The sequence below is a fragment of the Acomys russatus genome, chromosome 8 (assembly GCF_903995435.1).
Source record: "Acomys russatus chromosome 8, mAcoRus1.1, whole genome shotgun sequence".
NCBI classification, from domain to species: domain Eukaryota; kingdom Metazoa; phylum Chordata; class Mammalia; order Rodentia; family Muridae; genus Acomys; species Acomys russatus.
The window spans coordinates 41,999,825-42,009,714 of NC_067144.1; the positions used below are offsets into that span (position 1 = coordinate 41,999,825).

General features: G+C 33.0%; 1 non-coding gene across 1 annotated transcript; it reads right to left on the bottom strand.

Annotated features, from left to right (window-relative positions):
* Nucleotides 1-9,422: 9,422 nt before the first annotated feature.
* On the bottom strand, nucleotides 9,423-9,552 carry LOC127193475 (small nucleolar RNA SNORA17). The gene has a single exon (XR_007831128.1). It is a non-coding gene; the product is annotated as a small nucleolar RNA SNORA17 (small nucleolar RNA).
* Between the last annotated feature and the right edge of the window lie 338 nt (nucleotides 9,553-9,890).

Here is a 9,890-nt window from a genome sequence, read left to right on the forward strand (position 1 = left end):
GAATAGACTAATTCACTTTGTTATAGAAAAATATAATTGCTATGAATTAGCTTTGTCTTTCACTCTGTTACTTTAGATTGATATAACTTGAATTAGCGAATAAATATATTTCATATATAAAGTTTTGTGTTCATTAGCTTGAGATTTGAATAATTTAATTTCTTCAGTTGAATACTAATTGAAAATTTATTTAATAGTACTCAGGAATATTTGTGATTAAATTATTCTTATGCTTTGCTTATTATGAAATTTCTAGCCAGTTATAAGATTATCATTGTGACTTCATAATAAGAATGACGTTTAATAACAGGTAATGACAAAACTGATTCATGGAATGCAGATCTGATCTAAACAAGGCCATTTAGCATTGTATGTGCTGAATGATACCATGTTCACAAATAATAAAAATAAGAAATGATTTTTTTCAAGGTATAGAATTTTTTTCTGATTAATATCATTGGTGTGTAACACTCATACTATGTTTATTTATTTTATTATTTATTTAAGTCAGAGGATTTATGCTACTATTTCTATAGATAATCTTGTAATAAAAATGGTCTTTTCTGTAACATGAATATGCCTACCTTCGCTTTGAAACATTCTCGTAGTTCACTCACATCTTTCTCCCAGATCTCATATTTTCGATTATGTTCATAATGCTGACCTTAAGTGAGTAATATGTTTTTACCCCAGGGGAGGGTTAGAAAGTTATGATATTCTGAACTGAGAATATACTAGGTTTCTCTTCAGAATTTTTGACAGTGAAAGATGTCAGAAGAGCAAACACCAGAGAGAGCTTGTAATAAGAAAAAAACACCAGAAAACTAATCTTTAATAAAGTTCACTCAAGAAGAATTCTTCAGGGCCCATTTATTTAAATTCAACAGAGAGAGAAGTTATGACTTGACTGCTGTTTGAATATAACAGTAACCTTTGTTCAATATAGATACAAACATAGAATGCACCATTGCTTTTGTCTGTTTCTTAGGGTACACTACCAAAACTTTAAGTATACAGTGGAAAGCAGATATAAAGAAGGGTCATCATTCTAAAATATGTTTACTTAGAAAGAAACGTGCTAACATCAAATGAACTTGCCTAAGCTAATAAAAATAAATAGTAATAGATATATAGTTATTAGAAACAATAACTAAATGGCATTATTTTATAGGATTATATATTGTCTATAATTATATATATTTGAAAATCCACATTCACTATTTTTTCAGGAGTATACATTTTAGAACAGTTTACTTCTGCATTTTAACATGTCTTTGCTCTACAATAAAAATATGTACTGTCTAATATGTACTGCCTTTTTATCATTAAAGCTTTTTAAAACAAGTAGCTGTTCCATTATCCTTAATATTTATGAGCTCTGTAATGAATCTATAACTGCCTAAAACACTAAATAAGTCAGGTTTTGGAAAACAACACTGAACAGAGGGCATGCCTGTTTTAGTAGAATTTACATGACTTGGTAAATTGGTAATAAGTGCAAAATGACTATATTTATCAATAAAATATGCTGACAGTTATCAGTGATATGAATAGTAAATGCTGTGCTGTTATTTTAAAATTATTAAGTTAAATGATTAGATCACATCATCCTTCAGAGTAAACTCAGTAAGGTTTATCCATAAATGAAACCACCCACAGAAATTAAATTTAAAAATATTTGGAGTGTTTGAGATATGCACATATCTTAAACATATGCAGTTATAAATACTGCAATTGTCTAAAATTAAAATGTAGTGTCTCTTGGTCTTATAGGCTATGCATTATCTTCGTATAGTCAGCATGTGTGAAACATGTGTCTATGATTTTAATATACCATATTTTGTTATGCTAACTGTAAATAAGAAGTGGCACATTAATTTTACATACCAGAAAAACATCTATTATGTGTTTGTGAATGGACTTTTAATGGAACAGGTGGCTTTTAGAGGTAATGGGTAAATAATGAAATCCATTCCAAGTCCTTGTCAGTGGTATATGCTGCAATACTTGATTATGGTCCTTCCAGAAAGAGAAAGGATGATGACATTAGAAGATTGTAGAGGCAGCTTTTACCTGAAAACCTAAACCAACTTTTTGTCTCTCTTTCTTTTATTTGGTTACTGGCAAATTCTGTAGTAATTTAATGCAGATTAAGTGAACTACTGTCTTAGCAAGTGCTATATTAAAAATTAAGTTTTAATCAAATTTTCATGGGTATTATAATAGTCTTACTGGTTGAAACATCAATTTTATCTCAATTATCTTTCCCCTTTGAGAATTTGAAGTAGGCCTTTCTTTTGATATTACAGAAGAAAGAAAAATTATGAAATGGCTTATTTTTCTGCATTTTGAGTAGTTTACTTTTAATAAGTGTGATCTTAAATCTAATTTTACATTGATGTCTGGATGGTCATAAATATGCAGCAATCACAGAGCTCTTCCTGGGAATCCAATTTACAAATAATGAGCATTATATTTCATAATTTATTTTTGAACCTGTGGAAGGTGAATAACTATCTGCTTCATTGAACAACAATCATAACACGGCATTTAAATCCCTTTATGTTACTCTGTTATGTCAACTACTGAATTATGATCATTTTGAAATTGTAATTTGTGGGTAGAGGAAAAATGTGTAAGATTCAGCTCAAATGAAATGTTCATATAAGAATCTCAAGTTTCCAAGTGACTGCTCACCACCTAATGTGATTATATTCGCCTTGATGAATTTAAAACAGAGTTAAAGCACCCACAGAGGCCCTCCCTCTAAGTACCAGTTTTTGAAATACAAGTGTGCAGCCAGGTGACTTACTGTAAAAGCACACATTTTTTTTTCACAAGTGGATCTTATCATTGAGGATGAAGGGCTTTATGATAAAATAGGAATGTAGACTAAAGTTTGGTAGATCTGAACATTCTGATGTCAAGTTAAATTATTTTCAAAAGCTCACTAAATAGGAGAATGGTTTATTATACTATCCTTACAGATATGTACTATTTGATTGTTTTATAATTTGAGATTACAAATATCAATAATTGATGACTTTATGCTTATACATATCAATACGTTTAAATCCCTTTGTGTTACTGTGTTATAGCAACTACTTAATATGATCATTTTGAAATTGTAATTTATGGGTAGAGAAAATGTGTAAGAATAAGCTGGAAATTAAATTTTCATCTAAGAAACACACTTCCTAAGTGGCTGTTCACCATTTACTGTTTATCTATGCTTGGGCAACATTACTGAACAACTTTTTTCTAGGAATGTTCTAGCATTTGTCATGTGACCAGCAATGTCTTGCATGTTTAATAGAATGTCAAGTCATTGCTATATATTTTTATATGTCTGGTAAATGAGGAAGGCTATGTTAATAAGTTTAATATGTAGTGGTTTGATGAATAATAAATAATATATCTATATATGTTTGCGTGCCAATTTTATATCTTTAATGTGCATTTTTGTGAATTTTTCTTAATTTCTTTCCTTGGAAGAAGGGATGGTAGCAACCTTAACTTTTAAGAATTCTTCATATGTTAGTGATAATAACCTTTCATTATATAGCATATATTGAAAGGATCCTATCTAATTTGTTAGCTACTTTTTTACTTTATTTCTGACTAGAAATAGGATGCACTTTATACGTCCTTCAAAGTCCATCTCGGAAAGAATTTATCTAGAGTGTGATGCCTTGGATAGGTTCAGCATTCACTAGTTACAGTCCAGTAGGAGGCTTGAATGCCATTGGCTCATGCTCTTTAAAAGGACTGTTAAATATCACCCTTTCCTTTCCTCCATATTGCATTTAAGACACAAAGTATAAAAGTTTCTCTTACGTTATTTCACATGATTTGAAATTATTAATTATTTACTAATAATTAAGTAGTAATTATGTATAGGCAAAAATCTCTAAAACTGTGAATCAGAATAAACCATTTTGCATTTTCAAATTAATTCTTTCTGATGTGTTCTTTTACTTTAAAGTAAAAAGCTCACTAACATGTGATACAATTTTGTCATAAAATGTGCTACCAAATGAAGGTAAAATGGTCAATATTTCATTTTCTCTGAATTTTGAGCAATAAAAGGTATTTTGTACACTCACTGAGAGTAAAGAATCATTTATGTGAGCTTTCTATCCCTACCCACGGGGCACCGTATGTATCTTTAACACATTAGATGTATGATCTATTTGGAATTGATTTCTCAAGGACACTGGTGAAGTATGAATCTAATTTTATCTTTTCCAAATGATTAACCAATCCTGGAATCATTCATTAAGTTGTCCTTTCTCACCATAGAAAGTTGAAAGGCCACTTTCATCATATGTTGTATGATAAATCCCTGTGCGCACTTGCATGGTTTTCTGTACCTTTCATTGTTCCAATGATCTGGTATATACTCATGTGCCAGACAGAACTCTGTAGCTTTAATTAATGCAACATTCAATGTAATAGCGTTTGATATTGATCCAGTTTGTCACACACAGGTTGTTGTTTTAGTATTGATAGTGGCCCATCATAGGAATGCATCATTTTATTTAGCTGTTTAATGTTGATGGACAATGGAGGTGCTTCCAGAGATGACTGTGTTGCATTAAACTGTTGGGAACATGCTTGTAGAAGAAAGCACTTTGAAAGACATCTTGCCTTAGCTACATGGCTGTGAATAGTTTCCAGTCTTTGGAGTATATTGTATTGTTTTTTCTTTTTTTATTGTGTAATTTATTTTTAAAACAGATACTATTTATTTAGGATTGTTTGTCGAATTTCTGTAAGCATGTCTCTGAGCCCTCAAGTGAAGAGCAAAAGAAAACCTGGAGGAGTCAGTTCTCCACCCTTCCAGTATGTGGGTCATGGAGACGGAATTCTGTCACCAAGTTCGGCAGCACACACCCTTACCATGAGTAATCAGACAGAAATAAAGAGATAATAAGGTTAATAAAAGAGAAAATGACCCACAAAATGGGATATCAGAGTGATGTCCAGAAGATAACAGCAGAAACTGATGGTCAAACAAATGTAGAATCCTTCCCAAGTTCTGAAGAAAAACGAAGTTTAAGTGTGAAATCCTGAATCCAAATAAGTTATGATCAGATAATGAATGATATGGTAGTTAAATGTGACTTGAAATACATATAATTTCTTCAGATTCTCCCCACTGCTAGTTGTCAATATAGCAGTAGGGTATGTTGAAAAAAAGGGGCAAGTAAAACTAATGATATAATGGACTCACCCAGGTAGCTGAAGTAGGTTTTCTTTGTGATACTATTTCATTTGCCTAGAGAACCATTGCTTTACTTTGGACTATGAGAATGTACTATACTGGATTTATGGGGAAGAGGAGTTTATAGACTACTTCATATATTTAACTTTTTCTCATAAGTTATACATTTTATATAAACTTAGAAAAAATAAAAATGCTGTAAAATACACACATAAAACTGAACAATTATATCTCCAATAGAATTCAAATTTCATATGAGAAATTGAGCAGTTCTGTTAATTGTAACAATATTCACATATTTCTTCGGGTAGCATTATTAATAATAATGTAGGATAGACTGAAGAACATAAGTCATATTATAAAGGAACAAAAGTTCAAATTGCCTGACACACCATTTAAATTAGGAATTTGGCAATAAATGCTAAAAGGAACATCTGAAGGGCTAAAAGGTTTCTTGTTCTTTATGCTAAAAATGTATTGTTAACACAGTGAACAAGTTATTTTAAAAATTGAAGACACATTTGAAAGGCTTAATTTAGGGGAAGATCTAAGCATATTCTTTTGGTTATTATAAAATTGAGTTTCTATTTTGAGCATTCCTTTTTCACTAATACTGATGAAAATTTGCTCTTGATTATACATACTGTATTAATGATACAGTACGTACAAGTGATAGTTGCACAAACTAGAAATATATACAGGATGAAGAGAATTAACTATGTAGTCACGATTATATTTATGGTTATGGATCAATTAAAGATCATGGGATATCATGCTGGAATCCTCTCTCCCTTCTTCTTCTCTCTCCTTTCCTCTTCTTCTCTTTTATTATCTTGTTTTCTAGGAAGTATAGTAGAGTAATGCAATATTTTCATTTTGGAAAATACATAAGTAAAATATCTGGTTAGCGGGCAGAAAAATATTTACAGAGGTTAACATTGTGCTGGCTCATTTTATGTCAAGTTGACACAAGCTAGAGTTAGCTGAAAGGCAAGAACCTCAATAAATGTCTCCATAAAATATGGTTATAAGGCATTTTCTTAACTAGTGATGGACTAAGAAGGTCCACTGTATAAGGAAAAATCACTCCAGGTATATGGTCTACCTGAACAAAGGTACTCACTTTAAGTTAAATGTATTTTCCCAAAAAGATGATGAATGCATTTCTAATTTTATTGTTTCTAGTATTATATTTCTTTCTTTGAAATTCATGTTGTATTATAAATAATAAACTAAGCCCTCATCACTGAGCTTCTTATAATATTCTTCTATGTATCTGATTTCTTAACAGGTCCAAGTTTTATGAATACAAGTAAGACCACAGTGCCCTAACATCTATAACAATGCACATTCTGTGAGAGCCTTTACATTACAATAATGGAGGCAAAAATTTATTTCCTTTTATGTGAGAAGTTATCCTGGCATAATGACTAGCCAATGATAAAACACTGAAACAAGGAAGTTGACATTTTTACTAGGGTTTCATGATCCCATAATTTTGTTGTGGAGAGTGCTTCTGTTTGAGATCTATAAAAACTTAACTTCTTAAATAGTTGCTTCCCCTTATGTTATTACTAACATTAGATCAACAAATAATGACTAAATAATTTTACCTGCTACAAAATCTTGTGAAACACTACGGCTATTATTAGAACTAATAATGTTCTCTGGTTTCTCTCAGAAAAGTGGAAAATAGAAATATGCTATACCTGTATAATTTTTGTATTTTTTAAGTTAAGGAGAAAATGTTAACTCAAATTACTTTTTCTCCTTGAGCAGTGAATGAAATGATTCCTGATGATATTCTGCATTGGCATCAGAGAGGCTTTCTCCAGCAGCTGATGGGAGCATATGCAGAGACCCAGGCCTAAACAATAAACAAAGCTCAGGGAACACCACAGAAGATTGAGAGGAAGGAACCACAATGGCCAAGGACACCTGGGTTACAGGGCTCATATAATCAACTAAGCATGCAGCTGAGAGGCTTGCAGAGGATAGAGCAGCTACCATAGAACCTCTGTGGGTTTGTGCTAGATTTTTTGCATATATGTTATGGTGGTTTAGCTTGACGTTTTTGTGGTACTACTAGTGTTATGAATGGGAAAGTCTCTGGCTCTTTTACCATCTCTTGAGACTCCTTTCGTCCTCCTGGGTTGCCTTATCTAGCCTTGATATAACAGTTTGTGCTTAGATTTATTCCATCTTTTTACACTGTGTCCAGATGATATCCCTGGGAGCCCTGTTTTCTTCTGAAGGGAAAAGAAGGAGCAGTGCATCTGGGAGGGGTGTGGAGACTAGAACTTGGAGGAATGGATGGAGGTAAACTGCAGTCATGATACATTGTATGAGTGATGAATTTTATAAAAAAGAAAGAAAGAAGACAAAAATTTGAAAAAGCAGCAAAAAACCACAAAAACCAATAAACAGTGAAATTAAAAGAATAAGCTATGAGTTCATCAATAAAAACTTTAAGGTAGTTAGACAAGTGGGGTGAAATTCTATTAATGGTTGCTAAGCTATGACTAGATAGGTGATGAGATTTGTGGTGTGGTATCTGTACTGTAACATGACTTTAAAAAGCAGTAAAGTACAGTACATTTCAAAAATAAATACAATTTGCCTTTCTTTACTTATATGTATGTGGTGGCTGTGTGAAGATCAAGGACTATTTTCAGGAGTTTGTTCTCTCTTTCTACTCTGTATTCTGGTGACTGAATTCAGATAGCCAAACTTCGTAACTTATGCCTTTGTTCACTAAGCAATCTCACTGGTTTTAAAAGTTTTTATTACAAAAAAAGTAATATTAATTTGAGGCAATTGGTGTTTACCCTGATGTACACTTTACAGAATGCTCATCTTTACCAAAATGTTACAAGGTAGCCTATAAGTATGTATTTTTTTATTTTAGATCCAAATTAAAATATATTTTTATAATAAAACAAATATCAAAGTTATTTTTAAGTTTTATATTTTAAAATTAGTTTATCAACTGGTGGATTTTCATTGTCACTATAGCTTATCATTTATATATATCATTAGCTCTGGTTAACACACCCATTATCACCTTCTTCCCCAACTCTGTTTAATCCTTTAACCCCAAGTATGTCTCCCTTCTTTCATATTAAATGTATTCCATCATATATATATATTAAGGCCCTACTGCTAAAGCTACATAAATTTTGCATACAATATATTGAGAAACCATTCTTAAACAAAACAAGAACTTCATTTCTTAAGATTAACTTTCATAAGTCAAGAAAGTTCTATGCAGATTGCAGTGGGAGAAAACAAAACCAAACATTGGTGATCTTACCCCATTATGGAACCTGTTTGTTACAGTACCAACCTTCCAGGCAAAATTTACCCTCTGGTACAATAGTAGCATGGCTATTATCAGGTAACTTAGCTTGGGTTGGCTTTGATAGATCCCTCAGAGAAGAAATGAATATGCACAATACTATATCAGGTCACATGCCCTTTCATTTCCTTATTTATCAACAACATTTCTTTCATTATGTTTCATGTGGTAGCCTGTCCTAATTAGCATTGATCAGAGCCTTGAGCAGTGGTTTTTCAACCTCTGGCTGCTACTTCTTTGGAGAGTTGAATGACCCTTTCACAGAAGTTGCATATTGATGCCTTGCACATCAGATATTTACATCATACTTCATAGCAGTAGCAAAATTACAGTTAAAAAGCAGCAACAAAATTCTATGATTGGGGGTCACTCCAACATGAGGAACAGTATTACAGGATTACAGCGTTAGAATAGTTGAGAAGAACTGGCCTTGAGCCAGATTTCTTTTCTACTCAATTACCCTCCTTATATGGCTTGAAAAGTGTCCCATCCACCTTTAGGTGTGACTCCCTGCCCTGTTGTTAGCTCAATTGTTACTTGGACTTTAAAAAGAAACTTTTTATTGGTTCTTTGTGAATTTCACATCATGCACTCCAATCTCACTCATCTCCCCTTCCCTCATATCCATCCTCCAACCTTGAACCTCCCCCACAACAAAGAAAAAAAATCTCGTGGAAGTTGTGGTGTGTCACAGCGCGTCTCACAGCGTACCCTTTTGTCCATACTTCTTTGCTTGCAAATGTTCACTTCAGTGAACCCCCACCCCCTCCGCCTCCCTGTCTCCCAGACCTGCAAGGCACTGAGCTGGTGGTCATCTCATAATTACTTTTTAAAGAGAATGTTAAGCTACTAATGATTCAGATGTTCACAGGTCAGAACACTGAGCGTAGACATAGCCTCTTTCCTCTCTGCCAGCTATTGACACACATGTGATAAGTGCCATAGCTGCAACAACTCTAGAGGCAGTACTTACACTACTGACTGCCCTCTGAGAAATACTATTTAAATCCTGAGCAGACATTTATGCTGTCAAAGTGACAATTTTCCAGGCAAAGAATCAAGACTACAGTGTTTTTCTACTATAACAGTTCTCTCCTCCTCTCCTCCCCCCCTCCTTTCTTTCCCCACCACATTCCGGGCTTATTACCTTGGCCGATGTTTATGTGGAATGTTATGAATGCAACACAGTAGTTAATGATAGATGCACAGAAAGCGTTTTCCTCCATGATTGTTTACAGCTAGTGTGCCTTCCTTAGGGTTCTTTTCTTCAACCATCATGGCCTTGGAGATGATAAGGTCAAATGT